Raw genomic sequence first — 16,368 nt, 5'->3', positions numbered from 1 at the left:
GGTTCTCCTGAGCTCTACGAGACCCCGGAGACGAGCAACGACTGCTACGTGCCCCAGAGTTCTCGTCGCGCCCGGAGCAGGGCTGCGGCGTCCAGCCGCCGCCGTCGCTCACCTGGATGGGGTTGGCGCCAGCCTCCCGCGGCCCACTGTTGATGACGGCGTCGGCCACGGGAGGGTGTAGATAGGATTCCCCTAAGTTCTCGTCTTTTGTTCCCTGCGAGGGATCAAGAAGTACCCCGTGGGGGTGTGTGAAGGGCTTGTAATGTCTTTTGTTGATACTATCCTTGTTATGAAAATTTGTGAATGCATGCTCTGTTTAGGCTCGGTCTCCCCTTTCCAACCTCGCGACGGCTCGATGCTCTACGCTGACAGGTCCCGGTCCCCAGGCAAGCTGCAGCCGTCGCTGGTATGCCAGGTCACGTGCCGTGGTCAAGGCCAGGAGGTGAGCGGCCCGAGGTCCAGTAAGAGCCCCTGAGGCACGATGCTCAGGAGGTCCCCTTTAGCGCTCAAGCAGTCGTGGCAAGGTAAGAAAGGGAGGCGACGTTGCCGCAACAGGGCTGCGGCGAGCGTGACTCCTAGGCTCCAACGATTAGCCGGTCTGAGCGCGAGACTTATCTTTGCGGTCTGGAGTCGACTCCTCGCGATGCGCCGTGTTAATGCGTAGCTAGGCCAGGCCCATGTGAGCCTCCCCATCTTCTCCATGCTCTCCTTTATGCTCTACGTCCTCAGGTCCCGGCCCTCGAGCGAGCCCAGCCGCCGCTGGTATGCCAGGTCGCGTGCCGTGGTTAAGGCCAGAGGGTGAGGGCTGGAGAGCCAGTAGGAGCTCCTGAGTCGCGATGCTCAGGAGCCCCCCTTTTAACGTGCAAGCGGGTTGCATGGGAGAAAAGGGAGCTCGCGGTGCTGCCTGGTGTCATTCTCATGAGATTCCTGCGAGCCAGCACAAGGAGAAACACAGTTTGCCATTATGGTTGTTAGTCCGCCCGGCTACTTCGCGAGGAGACGAAGGCACTGAGGGCCTGGTGAGGTGACGTGCGCGGGGCGTGCCGCGAGCCAGAGCTCGACCGCTCAGATTTGTCGACGTTGCAGGGATGGACCCGTGCACAAGCGCCGTGCCAGTGGGAGCAGCCCCGTTGGGAGGTGAGAGTCAAACAGGTGATAGTCACAGGCAGGTTAGGCATGGAAAGCAAACTGGCTTAGGTAAATGCAGGGAAGATACATGCCACCGGGTCCGGCCCGAGCGGCTTGGGGATGATGCAGCCCGAGGGGCGCCCCCAGCAAGGTATGCTAAAGACATAAGAAAAAAAGGGGTACATGCCACAGGGACGGACCCACGCGGCCTGGGAATGATGCAGCCCGAGGGGCGCTCCCAGCTAAATGAACTTGGAAAATGTCACCTGGTTCTGTCGATAAAGGGATGTTGGGATAGCTGAAGTTACGAGGCGAAGGAGTTGCTCCTCATGAGCCACCGGGGCCTTGAGCCTCGGGAGGCTCTGGGGGTCCCGGTGGTTCCCTGAGGACCGTCTCCATCTCCGTCAGCACAGCGTGGTGCCTGGCCTCCTGAGCCGCCAGGATGCTCCGCAGGTTGCGCTGATAGGCGGACGACACGCTCTGCAGGCCAAAAGGCATGCGAACATAGCTGTGCGGTGGACCCTTGCAGCGGCCCACGCGCGAAGGCCAGAAGGGCTCCTGAGATGCGGCCCTTTTGAGCCCTAGGACGTTGATGCAGATGCGCAGCCCAGCATCCTCGCCTGGATGGGGAGCTGCGCCTCGCGAGCGGCGGTCGCCGCACATGGCCCTTGCATCTTGCAGTTCCTGAGTGGTCCTGGTGATGAACTCCTGAGCGGTGGGCGCTCCTCGCCCTGTGTTCTCCTGAGGAAAACGTGCCATGAAGAACGCCTCCAAGTGGTGCCCGAGCGCCTCCCTCGTGATGTTGGCAAGGTCTGAGGCCCTCCAGAAGAGAGCCCCCGAGCCCTGCCCGAGAAGGGCGCCGGGCGCGCCTTCCTGTGTGATGAAGGGAGGCGCCCCTGGCGCGGGCGCTGATCCTGAACAGGTTCCAGTCGCGACGCCACCCTCCCGAGGTCCTGCACGGCGCAGCTGCTTCTTCTTCTTGTTGGTGGCCTCAGGAGGGCACTCGCCCTTGCTGTCGGGGTCGTCGATTGCTACAGCTTGAAAGGCACACTCAAGGGAGCACACCGCATCTCTTTCTTCGCATGGGACCGTGATGATTCCGCCACTTCCCGGCATCTTGAGGACATTGTAGCCGTGATGGGTCACCGCCATGAACTTGGCCAGGGCTGGGTACCTGAGGATGGCATTGTACGGCAGACGGATTTGCGCGACGTCGAAGTCGATGAGTTCGGTGCGATAGCTCTTGCGTTCTCCGAAGGTGACGGGAAGGCGGACCAGCCCGATCGGGGTAGTGGAGCCGTCGGTCACTCCTGAGAAAGGCTTGGTGGGCTGAAGCTGATCATACGGCACTTGGAGGTTGTCGAACGTGTCGACGGACAGGACATTGAGCCCTGCGCCACCGTCGATGAGGGTCTTGGTAACTTGCACGTTGCTGATGACTGGGGAGCAAAGCATCGGGAGGGCGCCTGCAGTAGCCGCGCGCTTGAGCTGATCCGCCGAACTGAAGGTGATGGCACACTTGGACCACCTGAGCGGGCGTGTGGCCTCAAGCTTGGGGAGGACTGGATTCACTTCACGAGCAAACTGTTTGAAGATACGCTGCGAGGCTGAGGCCGGAGCTCCGCCCAAGATGCAGGCGATAGCACGTGGCTCCTGGAAGCCCCCAGCCCCCTCATCTTGATGGTGGTTGTCATTCCTTCTGGGTGGTGGCGGTAGTGGAGGAAGACCGGCGTTGCCTTGAGGACGATCCTCACGAGGCTGATCCCTCCAGGCGCCCTCGCGAGGCTGGTCCTGCCAGCGGTCCTCACGAGGTCGGTCACGCCACTCCTAGCGCGGGCCACGGTCGTCCCAGCGTCCGCCACCACGTCCTCCTCCTCGGCCGTAGCCCCAGTCGTTGAGCTCGGGGCGTCGACCGAAGCGTCCTTCTTGAATGGCTCTGAGCTCTTCACAGTCGCTGGTGTTGTGGGTATGCAGGTTATGGAAGGCGCAGAACGGTCGGCTGCTCTTGGATGACTCGGGCTGATCTCTGCCGTGCTTGGTGTCCGGCTCCGCCGCGAGCACGGCTGTTCCCTTGCGCTTCACGTCCTTGGCCTTGGCTTTCTTCTCCTCTGAGTCCGCAGCCGGGAGCTCAAGGAGGGAGAGGCGCCCATCCTCATCTCTTGCGCACTTGGTCGCCATGTTGAACAGCTCCAGGGATGTGCACAACTCCTCATGGATAGCGAGCTCCTCCTTCATCTTGACGTCACGGACGCCATCGGAGAACGCGGAGATGATGGCCTCGTCCGTCACCTTGGGGATCTTGAGACGAACGTTGTTGAAGCGCTGGATGTACTTCTGGAGGGTCTCTCCTGGTTGTTGCTTGACGCGGCGCAGGTCACCCGCGGCCGGTGGGCGGTCGCGCGTGCCCTGGAAGTTGGCGACCAAGCGGTCGCGCATCTCGTCCCAGGAGGAGATCGAGCCCGGAGGCAGGTTCAGGAGCCACGAACGGGTGCCATCTTTGAGCGCCATAGGGAACCAGTTCGCCATGACTTTCTCGTCGCCGTTGGCCGCCTCGATGCTCAGCTCGTAGAGCTGCAGGAACTCCACAGGGTCGGGGGTGCCGTCGTACCGAGGAGGCAGATCTGGCTTGAACTTGCCCGGCCAGGCGACGCTACGCAGCTCGGGGGTGAAGGCGCGGCAGCCGGCCGTGGTCACCGGGGCCGTCTTGGAGGTGGAGCTTGCTCTTGGCGGCCACGCGCTGCTACAGCAAGCGGCGCGGGGCCTTGCCGCGGCAAACGATCCTGGCGCGGCGGTGCGAGGAGTGGCGGAGCGTTCTCTTGCGGTCGAGGGACTTCTTGACAGCTTCTTTCTTCACGCGTGGGCGCCGGACGCGGTGGGTCGCGCCGTGGAGCCGCACGCCTTGGCGCCGTCCTGGTGCAGAGGTGGTGGAGGCGCTCCGTGAGCTACGTCGCCCGTAGCCGGCGGAGGGCGAGGCAGTGAGAGGGACGGCGCAGGGGAGCCCCCTGCGGCGCTGACAAGCTCGGCGACGCGGTCGAGCCAGTCCTCGTAGAGGTCGTCGACCGGGCGGTACCGCAGGAGCTCGTGCGCCATGAGAAGCGCGGCCCGTGCGTCCATTGGAGTGTGACGAGCGTGAGACGACGAACCAGCGGGAGTCGGCGATGGAGTGGCGGTGCGGCCGTCCTGTCGCACCGAGGGGTGCAACGAGGACGCTTGCTGCTCGTTGCCCACCGGGCCGGTGGCGGCGTTGGCGGCAGGCGACGAAGAGCGACGGGGTGGCCCACCGACAGGGGTCGTCTGAGCAACGCGGGTGGCGAGGGCAGCCCGGCGCTCGGCGCGGGCGCGGCGTGCGTCCGCCATGGAGACGATGAAGCGACGTGACGCGGACCGACGGAAGGGAAGCTTCGGCGCACCCCTACCTGGCGCGCCAAATGTCGGATCATGGGTTCCGGCAAAACCCTTAAGGTTCGAACTCTGGGGTGCATGCGAAGTTCTTTCCCTACCGATCCACGCCCTAGCTTGCTAAGATCTCGCGGACGAACTCAATGAACTCACAACACAAGAGACACAAGGTTTATACTAGTTCGGGCCACCGTTGTGGTGTATACCCTACTCCAGTGTGGTGGTGGTGGATTGCCTCTTGGGCTGATGATGAACAGTACAAGGGGAAGAACAACCTCCTGGGTTTGAGGTGTTCTTGTGCTTGGTGTGTGGCTAAGGATCAGCTAAAGATCAGATGCCTCCGAGTGAATTATCTCCTACGGTGGTGGCTAGTTCTACTTATATAGGCCCTGGTCCTCTCCCCAAATATTGAGCGGTAAGGGAGCCAACAACGGCCAATTTGAAAGGGGACAGCTAGTACAGCTTATCCTGACAAAAGCAGCCTTCGCATGCAAAAGGCTCTGGTGGTGATGCCGCATTGGGCTCCATGGTGACCTCCGTCTTGTCATCCGGCTGGTCTTGGTCTCGTTGCACCGATATGGAAACCTTTGCTTGACGCCTCGGTACTCCGCACCTGTGCTTGCCCCCTTAGCACCAAAGAGGAAACAAGGACGCTGCGCGCGCTGGCGCCCACCTCGCGCCCGCCTGATCTTGATCGTCATGGCTCACGTCACGGGAACCTCGCGAGGTTTGCCCTGCCTTGATCTCTCCGCTCCTCGCGAGCCAACCTGGTGAGGCCGCTCCTGAGGAGGTCTTGTGTCGCCCGCCTCGCGAGGCTTGGCCCCTCGCGAGGGTCTTGAACGCCTTGTTGATGAAGATGGGCCGTACGGGCCCACGCGCAGAGCCACGCCGTGGGCCGCAGGCAGGCAAGTCTGGGGACCCCCGTTCCCAGAATGCCGACAGTTGTGTTTTCAGGGAACGAACTGTTGAGCAAGCTGACGTGCTATTGAATAATATGTTGAGTAATGATAATGATTGGACTCTTCCCAAACTACCTCCTAAGCCAACTCCGAAGAAAAGAGGTATTCTATTTCTCAATCCTGAAGATATGCAAGAGGCAAAGAAATCTATGAAAGAAAAAGGTATTAAAGCTGAAGATGTTAAAAATTTACCACCTATTGAAGAAATACATGGTCTTAATGCCCCGACACAGGTAGTAGAGGTAAATTCTCTCTATAGATTTGATGAAGGTGATATTCCTTATAATAAGTCTGCTAGTCAATGCTTGGATGAGTTTGATAATTTTATTGTTAAACAAGAAAACACCAATGCTTATGTTAGTAGACAATTGAAACGTAATGCTTACATGCTTGACTGCTTGGGTGATTACATGAGTAGAACTATTAGTGATCTTAAGATTATTAGTAAGCATGCTTCCATGGTTAAAACTCAAGTAGAACAAGTACTTAAGGCACAGGATGATTTGCTCAATGAGTTGAATAGTAAGAACAATGATAATGTTGTTAGGGTTATGACTAGGGTGGTAGAATGACTCGGGAACCTTTGTATCCCGAAGGCCACCCTAAGAGAATTGAGCAAGATTCGCAGAGAATTAATATTGATACACCTAGTCCTCCTAGTAATAAAAAGAAAAAGAAAACCGATAGGACTTTGCATGCTTGTAGTGAACCTGTTATAGACACTCCTGAGAATCCAAATGATATTTCTATTTTTGATGCTGAAACACAATCTGGTGATGAACATGAACCTAGTGATAATGTTAATGATGATGTTCATGTTGATGATCAACCTAGTAATGATAATGATGTGGAGATTGAAGCTGCTGTTGATCTTGATAACCCACAATCAAAGAATCAACATTATGATAAGAGAGACTTCGTTGCTAGGAAGCATGGTAAAGAAAGAGAACCATGGGTTCACAAACCCATGCCCTTTCCTCCTAAGCCATCCAAGAAAAAGGATGACGAGGATTTTGAGCGCTTTTGTGAAATGCTTAGACCTGTCTTTTTACGTGTGTGTTTGACTGATATTCTGAAAATGTCTCCTTATGCTAAGTATATGAAGGATATTGTTACAAATAAGAGAAAGATACCAAAAGCTGAAATTTCCACCATGCTTGCTAATTACACTTTCAAGGGTGGAATACCAAAGAAACTAGGAGACCCAGGAGTACCAACTATACCATGCTCCATTAAAAGAAACTATGTTAAAACTGATTTATGTGATCTTGGAGCCGGTGTTAGTGTTATGCCTTTCTCTTTATATCCTAGACTTGAATTGAATAAGTTGACACCTACTAAAATCTCTTTGCGAATGACTGATGAATCAACTGCTATACCCATCGGTATTTGTGAGGATGTGCCTGTTGTGGTTGCAAACGTTACTATTTTAACGGACTTTGTTATTTTTGACATTCCCGAGGACGACAGTATGTCGATTATCCTTGGTAGACCCTTTTTGAATACCGCAGGGGCTGCTATTGACTGCAACAAGGGCAATGTCACTTTTCATGTTAATGGAAATGAGCATACGGTACACTTTCCGAAGAAACAGCCTCAAGTTCATAGTATCAATTCTATTGGAAAAGTTTCAACTATTACTATTGGAGGTTTTGAATTCCCTCTCCCTAGTACCAAAAAGAAATATGATATTCTTATTGTTGGGGACATGCATATCCCCATTGAGGTAACCTAGTGTTATTCAAAAATTCTCCGGTTTCATGTCATTCGGAAGAAGTTTGTTAATAAGACTTGATCAACCTTGTTAATGGATTCCTTTTGATGAGCATGAGATGGATGAATTTAGAAAACACAACTTTTTGTACCCATCTTTTACCTTCTGTGATTTTGAATAAATAAAGCAAAAATAGTCTTATCCGCCTATTTTTTGATTTATCCGTGCAATAAAAAATGTCCCGAAATAAAAGTTCTCCAAATGCCCTGAAAATTTAGTATGATTTTTTATAGAATATTTAGAATCATGGCACTGAGAATGCACCAGTGGGTGCACCAGTGGACCACAAGGGTGGAGGGAGCGCCCCCTGCCTTGTGGGTCCCACGTGGGTCCCCCTCATTTATTCCAGCACCCAACCACTTCGTCTTCCTCCAGAAAAAATCATCCCATTGCTCAAACCCGTGTTCTAGCTCATCTTGCTGCCATTTTTGATCTCCTTGTGCAAAGCTCCCTTTGCAAACCTGTTTCGGGGGATTGTTCTTTGGTATGTGACTCCTCCAATGGTCCAATTAGTTTTTATTCTAGTGCTTTATTTATTGCAAATTTTTGCTGCTTAGCTGACCCTATTCTTGAGCTTGCATGCCAAATTTATATGGTCCAAAGTAGTTTTGACGCATGATATAGCCTCTAGACACTTCTAGGAGTAGTTGCTATCAATCTTGTTGAGTTTGGTTCACTTTTATTTTGAGTCACTAAAAATTTCAGAAATTTTTTAGAGGAAGAAAAATGTTTAGGAAGATATACCAAGGTGGTTCCTCAAGCAAGAAAGCCCCAAGGCTCGCCATACGTGAGCCGGACCTTGAACCACCAAGGGAAGCTTGAGTACGGCCTTGTGAATGGACGTTAGATCAATTCATGGTTCATGCAGGTTTCGAAGAGGAATTTGATGCGTACGTACAAAATGCTGATCTTGAGGACTTCGTTTCAGATAAGTGCAAGCAATACTATCACCTCACATATTCATTTGTGCGAAGGTTTAAGTTTACATCTCAGCGCAATACGCATAATGTTTTATTTGATCTTTATGATAAATCATATACCATGGACCTAGAAGATTTTATGAAGCATGCAAAATTCCCAAGGGGCATCATTAGTGAACCCCATAAGACTGAATATAATGATTTCCTTGCTAGCATCACTGTGGGAGAAACTAGAAATATTACACAAGCTACCATGGGGAGCATTCACTTTCCTGCTATACATTATTTTGCTCTCTTTATAGGTAGATGCATTAACGGTAAGCATGAGCATAGCCACCTTTGCGTTCCAGATCTTAGTATCCTCAAGTGTGCTGTGTTGGATGATAAACGATATAACTTGGGGGCTATTATTGCGAGGAGGTTACACCTTAATGCTAAAGACGGAGATTTCTTTGGTGGAATTTATGCCACTCGTCTAGCTAATTATCTTGGGGTGCTCATAAAAGGGAATGACATTGAATTACCACCTGCTTTCCTTGATTATAATGCTTTGGTATGCTACCAGTTTCTTGTGAGGAACGAACAATCCCTCCTGTACCGACTAATCTTTGACCGGCAGCGTGCTGTCCATATTACCCTTCCTGCTCCTGCCTTCTTTAACTTTCAGGAAAAACGGAGATATTTTATAACTAGAAAGGAGGCTAACGAGTATGAGAGAGAGGTGGAGGGCGCTCGCCTCCATGCTGCAGCCCTTCAGGCAGTAGCTGCTGCATCCCAGTACAACCCCGACTACAACTTTGGATATCCGCCAGGCCAGCCATGGCCCTAAACCAACTTAGGCCAAAAGCCAACTAAGCTTGGGGGAGTACGTATTTCTCACCGACATTACATTCATGTTCACACACTCATTTCAGTTGTCGGTGTTCAGACTTTTTCATTGTTTTATCCATGTTAGTTCATTTCTTTTTCTCACTTTCTTTTTGTGTGTTTGAAAAAACTTTGAGAAAATCCAAAAAAACGGGTTGTATCTTCTTTCCATTAATGTTTATTTAGTAGTATTATTAAAAGAAAACCCAAAAAGATTTCTCGTTCTTCTTTTGCTTGTTGGGAGCTTTCCCGTGTAAATAGTTTTTCTCGTTCTTGTTTTACCTTCTTCAGAAAAACAAAAACTCCAAAAACATTTCAGTGTGTTTCTTTGAAATTATTTTTCCTTTCTTTGGGTCGAGAGGAGAAGACCACGATGAAAATGATGAGTGGCTCTCATATGCATTATTGTTGATCTAACAAAGAGCCCATATTACCTTGTCTTCTCCTTTGAATAAATGTTTGCAGATTCCAGCTTAGTCCAATGCACGTGCACTATTCTTCTTATCCACACCGTTCGGTCATGCAAGTGAAAGGCAATAATGACGATATATGATGAAATGATTGAGATGAGGAAAAGCTAGTATGAACTCGACCTATCCTGTTTTTGTAAATATGATTAGTTCATCGTTCTTGATTCAGCCCATTATGAATGAAACATGTTTGCAATGACAATTAGAGATTAGAGTTACTCATGCCATGCTTAATTAGCTAGGAGTTTATAATGGTTTACCTTGCGTGCCAACATGCTTTTAAAATGGTTGTGATGTAGTATGATAGGATGGTATCCTTCTTTGAATGATTCAAGTGGCTTGACTTGGCACATGTTCACGCATGTAGTTGAAACAAAAACAACATAGCCTCTATGATATTTATGTTCATGGTGATTTATATCCTACTCATGCTTGCATTCAATGTTGGTTAATCTCAATGCATGTTTATGACTGTTGTCGCTCTCTAGTTGGTCTCTTCCCAGTCTCTTGCTAGCCTTCACTTGTACTAGGCAGGAATACTGCTTGTGCATCCACTTCCATAAACCCAAAGTTGTTCCATATGAGTCCACCATACCTACCTATATGCGGTATTTACCTGCCGTTCCAAGTAAATTTGCATGTGCCAAACTCCAAACCTTCGAATGATAATCTGTTTTGTATGTCGGAATCGCTCATGTAGCGACTGGGGGCTGTCAGTATCTTCCATGCTAGGTGGGTTATTCTCACGATGAGTGTTGATTCACTTGTCATTCACGAGAAAGTGGCTGGTAATCGGGATGCCCAGTTCCATGCTCAAATCAAATCAAAATAAATATCAAACAAAACTCCCCCAGGACTGTTGTTTGTGTGGACGGTACCCGTTGTTTCGGACTAGCCGTGGAGTGTGCTTGTTGGTGGAGGGGGGGTAAAAACTTTACCATTCTATTTGGGAACCGCCTGTAATGTATCTAGCATGGAAGACACCGAGATATCTTGGTTGTTATGTTGACAATGAAAGCATACCGCTCAAAATATTATTTATCCCTGTTTCAAAAACTCGAGCTCTGGCACCTCTGCAAATCCCTGCTTCCCTCTGTGAAGGGCCTATCTATTTACTTTTATTGCTAAGTCATCATCCTCTTATAAAAAGCACTAGTTAAAGAGCACCACTGTCATTTGTATGCTTTGCTATTAATTGATATTGAGTATGACTGTGACTGGATCTCTTTTACCATGTATTACAATGTCTAGTCAGTCCTTGATCTTCAGGGGTGCTCTGCATTTATGTTTTGCGGTCTCAGAAAGGGCTAGCGAGATACCATTCTGTTATATCATATTATGATTGTTTTGAAAAAGTGTTGTCATCCGAGATTTATTATTATTGCTCGCTAGTTGATTATGCCATTGATATGAGTAATTGTGAGACCTAAATGTTATTGTGAATATGGTTAGTACATGATCGAACCTGAATGCCGGCTATACATATTTGCAACAACAAGATCAAACAGAGTTTGTAAAAGTTTTTCTTTATCACTTTCAGTTTATCAACTGAATTGCTTGAGGACAAGCAATGGGTTAAGCTTGGGGGAGTTGATACGTCTCCATCGTATCTACTTTTCCAAACTCTTTTGCCCTTGTTTTGGACTCTAATTTGCATGATTTGAATAGAACTAACCCGGACTGACGTTGTTTTCAGCAGAATTGCCATGGTGTTATTTTTGTGCAGAAATAAAAGTTCTCGGATTGACCTGAAAATTTACGGAGAATATTTTTGGAATTAATAAAAAATATTGCGAAAGAAAATCAACCAGAGGGGGCCCACCAGGCGACCACAAGGGTAGGGGCGCGCCCCCTTAGCTTGTGAGTCCCACGAAGCTCCACCGACCTCAACTCCAACTCCATATATTCGCTTTCGGGGAGAAAAAAATCAGAGAGAAGGATTCATCGCGTTTTACGATAAGGAGATGCCGCCGCCTCCTGTTCTTCATCGGGAGGGCAGATCTGGAGTCCGCTCGGGGCTCCAGAGAGGGAAAATCGACGCCGTCGTCATCATCAACCATCCTACATCACCAATTTCATGATTCTCACCATTGTGTGTGAGTAATTCCATCATAGGCTTGCGAACGATGATGGGTTGGATGAGATTTATCATGTAATCGAGTTAGTTTTGTTAGGGTTTGATCCCTAGTATCCACTATGTTCTGAGATTGATGTTGCTATGACTTTGCTATGCTTAATGCTTGTCACTAGGGCCCGAGTGCCATGAATTCAGATCTGAACCCTTTATGTTTTCATGAATATATTTGTGTTCTTGATCCGATCTTGCAAGTTGTAGACACCTATTACGAGTTATGATCCGCATACCCCAAGGTGACAATAGTTGGGATTCTTTCCGATGATTACCGTAGTTTGGGGAGTTCATGTATTCACTAAGTGCTAATGCTTTGTTCTGGTTCTCTATTAAAAGGAGGCCTTAATATCCCTTAGTTTCCATTAGGACCCCGCTGCCACGGGAGGGTAGGACAAAAGATGGCATGCAAGTTCTTTTCCATAAGCATGTATGACTATATTCGGAATACATGCCTACATTATATTGATGAATTGGAGCTAGTTCTTTGTCACCCTAGGTTATAACTGTTGCATGATGAATGCCATCTGACATAATTATCCATCACTGATCCATTGCCTACGAGCTTTTCACATATTGATCTTTTCTAAGTTACTTTTCCGTTGCCACTGTTACAATTGCTACAAAACTGCTACTGTTACTTTTGCAACCGTTACCGTTACTTCCATACTACTTTGCTACTAAATACTTTGCTGCGGATATTAAGTCTTTCAGGTGTGGTTGAATTGACAACTCAGCTGCTAATACTTGAGAATATTCTTTGGCTCCCCTTGTGTCGAATCAATAAATTTGGGTTGAATACTCTACCCTCGAAAACTGTTGCGATCCCCTATACTTGTGGGTTATCACCTAGCCGTTGTCCAGGGTCGACCTCGTCGTGGGGAAGCATCTCGTGTCCATCTTGCGACGGCCTCGGCGCTCATCCCGCAACTCCATCGTTCTTGGACCCCGCGGTGTCGTCCTTGGAGATAGCCGTAGCGACCTTGTGGACCGCAGTGCCGCCTCTCGACGTAGCGACGTGCAGGTCTTGGCTTCCGACGGAGTGAGTATGTCTATTTCCGCCGAAAGGGTATGGAGAGGGCTCGCCGTCGGTCCCGCCCACTGGTGGCGTCTGGACAGGCAGCTTGGAGCCCGATGGTGCACCCACCGCTGCGCTCTTCTTCTTCGGTGCCATGGATGAAGAAGATGGCCAAACTTGCACGAGAACTGCTAAATCGGATCCGCACAAGCAACCCCCGGCCTGGCACGCCAAAGATGTCAGAGAACGACGATCTATGGGACCGGCGAGGATCCCTTTGCAGTTTGGCTGGGGTGATCCACGAGCACAGAGAGCGAATCCAACAGTACACGCGCGAGGATTTCTCATGTTCGGGCCGTTGTGGAGGCGTAAAACCCTACTCATGTGTTTGGGTGGTTTGACTTGGGGCTCAAGTTACAAGCGCAGCTTGCTAGAAAAACGTGAGCAAGGTGCAACTACTGTGTAAGCGTGAGCAGGGTGTCGACCCGTGCCAAGGTAGCCATGGACCTCCTTTTATAGACAAAAAGGGGTCACCACAGTGGCAACATGGTCATTACATGTATTTGAATAGTGGTCTCGATGCTATCCAACCTAATCCTGTCGGAGTAGGATAAGGGCATTTAATCCATCATGAGCTGGTGGCCATCCTTTGGCAAAAGGCGTCTCTCCTTTTGTGTCGTCGGCGTGGACGAGCCTATCTCATTGACACGTCCACCAGATGGGTGTCAATAAAGTTGATATGCATGCGTCGTGCCGACAAGCGTCCTGTTGACTCCCTTCAGGCCGCCTGCCCGCTAGACACCTAATCTTGACAAGCCATCAGCTGGTCGATGAGGTGGAGCGGCCGAAGGGCAAGAGGGAGAACTTTCCGGCAAGGAGCTTGTCGGGTCTTCGATTGCCGGGGCGAAGCTTGCCGGCAACTGGAGGCTTGATCTTCAGTACTAACTTAGTACTTCTCGATCACCTGCCTGGAGGTCTTCTTTTGGTGTCCAAGAGTTGAGGCTTGGGTTGAGTTATCCCCCGGCAAGGCCTTGTCGTCCGGAGGGTTGCAACTGCCTGTGCACAACTCTGAGGTACTAAGGGACCCCTAATTTAGTACACCGGCATATACCTACAAACATCGTTTAAATAAAGCTATATGGTGTTCAAAAAAAAGCTATCGGGCTATGACCCGTTTAGCCTTTAAATTTCATTCCTTTCCTTTTTATTAAAGGACATGAATTGAATTTTTTTTAAATAATATTACGAGCTTGGAAAATATTTCCAACCCATGATGCATTTAATTTTTTTTATAAATGAATTTTCAGGATTTTAAATAACTCCCTAAATTGATTTTATGGTTTAAATAAATCCCCCAAATAGCTTTTGTACTTCAAATGAAAAATAGAAAATCCAAATAAAATAATGATATGCTTCTATTAACATCCAAATTGAAAATATCCCACTTATTCCCCAATGCCCGTTTTGCGCAACTGGATTAGACGATATACAACATTGCCTGTTTACTTGCAAAAGAGTGGAAGAAGTTTCGACTGATCTGGGTCTGTATGATGTAATCTTAGAGGCAGTGGAACATGACCGTTCGGGATCTATCACAATGGAAATTCTTTGCAAGATCAAATCTGTTACAGAGGGTCTCTCTATAGCAGAGCTTATATTGGTTGTGGCGTGGTACTTGTGGTGGCAACAACGTCAACACGTCAAGGGAGAGACAATTCAAACTGCAAATAGGGCCGCACTATCTATTAGAGTGTTGGCTACTAACTTCCTTCGTGCATACATGAACAAACAGCCGGAACAGTGTGGTGATCACATGTGGAGGCGCCAAGGGAGCGATGTAGTAAAAGTAAATGTTGACGCAACGTATCACTCTGAAACCCTAACAGGAGCAACGGGTGCTATCGCCCGCGATGGACGAGGGAGGTTTATTGCGGCAGCAACATGGTACATCCCTCATGTTAGCAATGTTGATTCGGCAAAAACGATGGCGATTCGAAATGGATTATATTTAGCAGGGAAGATTGGATGTAACAAGGTCCTAGTCGAGTCTGATAATAGCTTCGTTGTGGAGACAGTTCAAAACCCAGATGATTATGTTGGATCGGAGGCAGCTTTGGTGATGGAGTGCAAGCAGCTATCTTTGGATTTTGCAAATGTCGATTATTCGCACGGCCTCCGCGAAGCAAACGAAGTGGCGGATGCATTAGCACATAATTCATTTAGTGATAAATCCTCCAATCTCTGGGAATCTTCTATTCTAGACTTTATTTCTCACCTCATTGTAAACGATTTGGCTGTTATTTGAGGAATAAAGTCTCTATTGGTTTAAAAAAACATCCAAATTGAAAAATTGGAACATTACACCACCACACACACATTGGCACAACACCTACTTGAAGTCCTTGGGTACTAACTAGTACTAGTAAATCAGGCAACACATACTGCCCCCACCGAGTGAATGTGTTTCGGCCTTCACTACTACCTCTGTCCCACTTGTCAAAAAACGCTTTTATATTATAGGACGAACGGAGTAACTAAATCAGGCAATGAAAACGTATTGCTTTGAGTAAGGCTCAAATGGTGGTTTATTATGACATCTTCAACTTTGACTCGCCCGTATCCGTCTGCAGACATAGGACCAATCCGCGGGCACACATACGTGAGCCAACCATCCAACGCTATACCCATACATTCGATCTCAATCTTTTTGAAGTCCGCACGTTCAAATAGACGCATATATAGTCTAAAATAGTTCAAATGTTCAAATGTAGTAGTAGTTTTAATTTTTAAAACAAAATCAAATATCATGTGATGCAACTGGCGTCTTACATGACCTTGATATTGCCCATGTAAAGTTTTCAAGCAATTCTTTCATTTTTAATGTATACAGTCAAGGGATTCGAGCAAACCTAGCCACACTCTTGCTTCCAAGATTGTCAAGATCCTCTCGATGTCTGCCATAATTGGTTTTGTCGGGTACTGAGGTCCAAACACCTCGACCATGGCAGTTGCAAAACTGACCATGGCATCTCCGCATGTGCTCTCAGACATCCGTAGGTACTCGTCCCACGAATCAGCGGTCGTGCCATATGCATCTGCAGTGCGGCCGTGCACTTCTGGTAACCAGAGAAATTGTTAGTGAAGAGGGCATCAGGGACAAGGTAGTCGTCCATCAGCGTCAAATGGTTGCGCGCCTGGTTGCGGATGAGCACTCGGTGACCCTTGATCGATCCCTTGAAACTGATAACATGCTCCCGTGCACACCCCGCGTCTGCAAGCACCGTTTGCATCATCACCATCTCATCCGTGTGGTCCTCCTCGTTAGACAAGTCGGACGACTCAACATAGTGCTCGTATGTACTCCTTATCTGAATCCATTGCTTCAAAGAAGAAGGGACAACAAAATTTAGCTCGGGCAATTCACCGAACATTTGTCGGACATGGTGAGAACCGGAGGAGCGGATGGTACCTGCGCGGCGGTCGGAGGAGAGGTGTTAAACGACGTGGAGTCCGGGTGTACCGTTGGAGGTGACGGACTCGTCGAGTTCCGACAGGGGTGTGGTGAGGCGGTCAAGGTGATGGAGCGGCGGCGAAGGCAAAAGAGATAAACTGAAGGAGAGAATACGGGAGGATGGAGGCGTGGGCCCGGGTGTCTGAATCCTATGTGGCTACTATTCAGACTCACGCAAAGCCTCCCCCTTCCCT

The sequence above is a fragment of the Triticum aestivum genome, chromosome 2D (genome assembly GCF_018294505.1).
Source record: "Triticum aestivum cultivar Chinese Spring chromosome 2D, IWGSC CS RefSeq v2.1, whole genome shotgun sequence".
Taxonomy (NCBI): domain Eukaryota; kingdom Viridiplantae; phylum Streptophyta; class Magnoliopsida; order Poales; family Poaceae; genus Triticum; species Triticum aestivum.
This window is presented reverse-complemented; position numbering follows the sequence as displayed.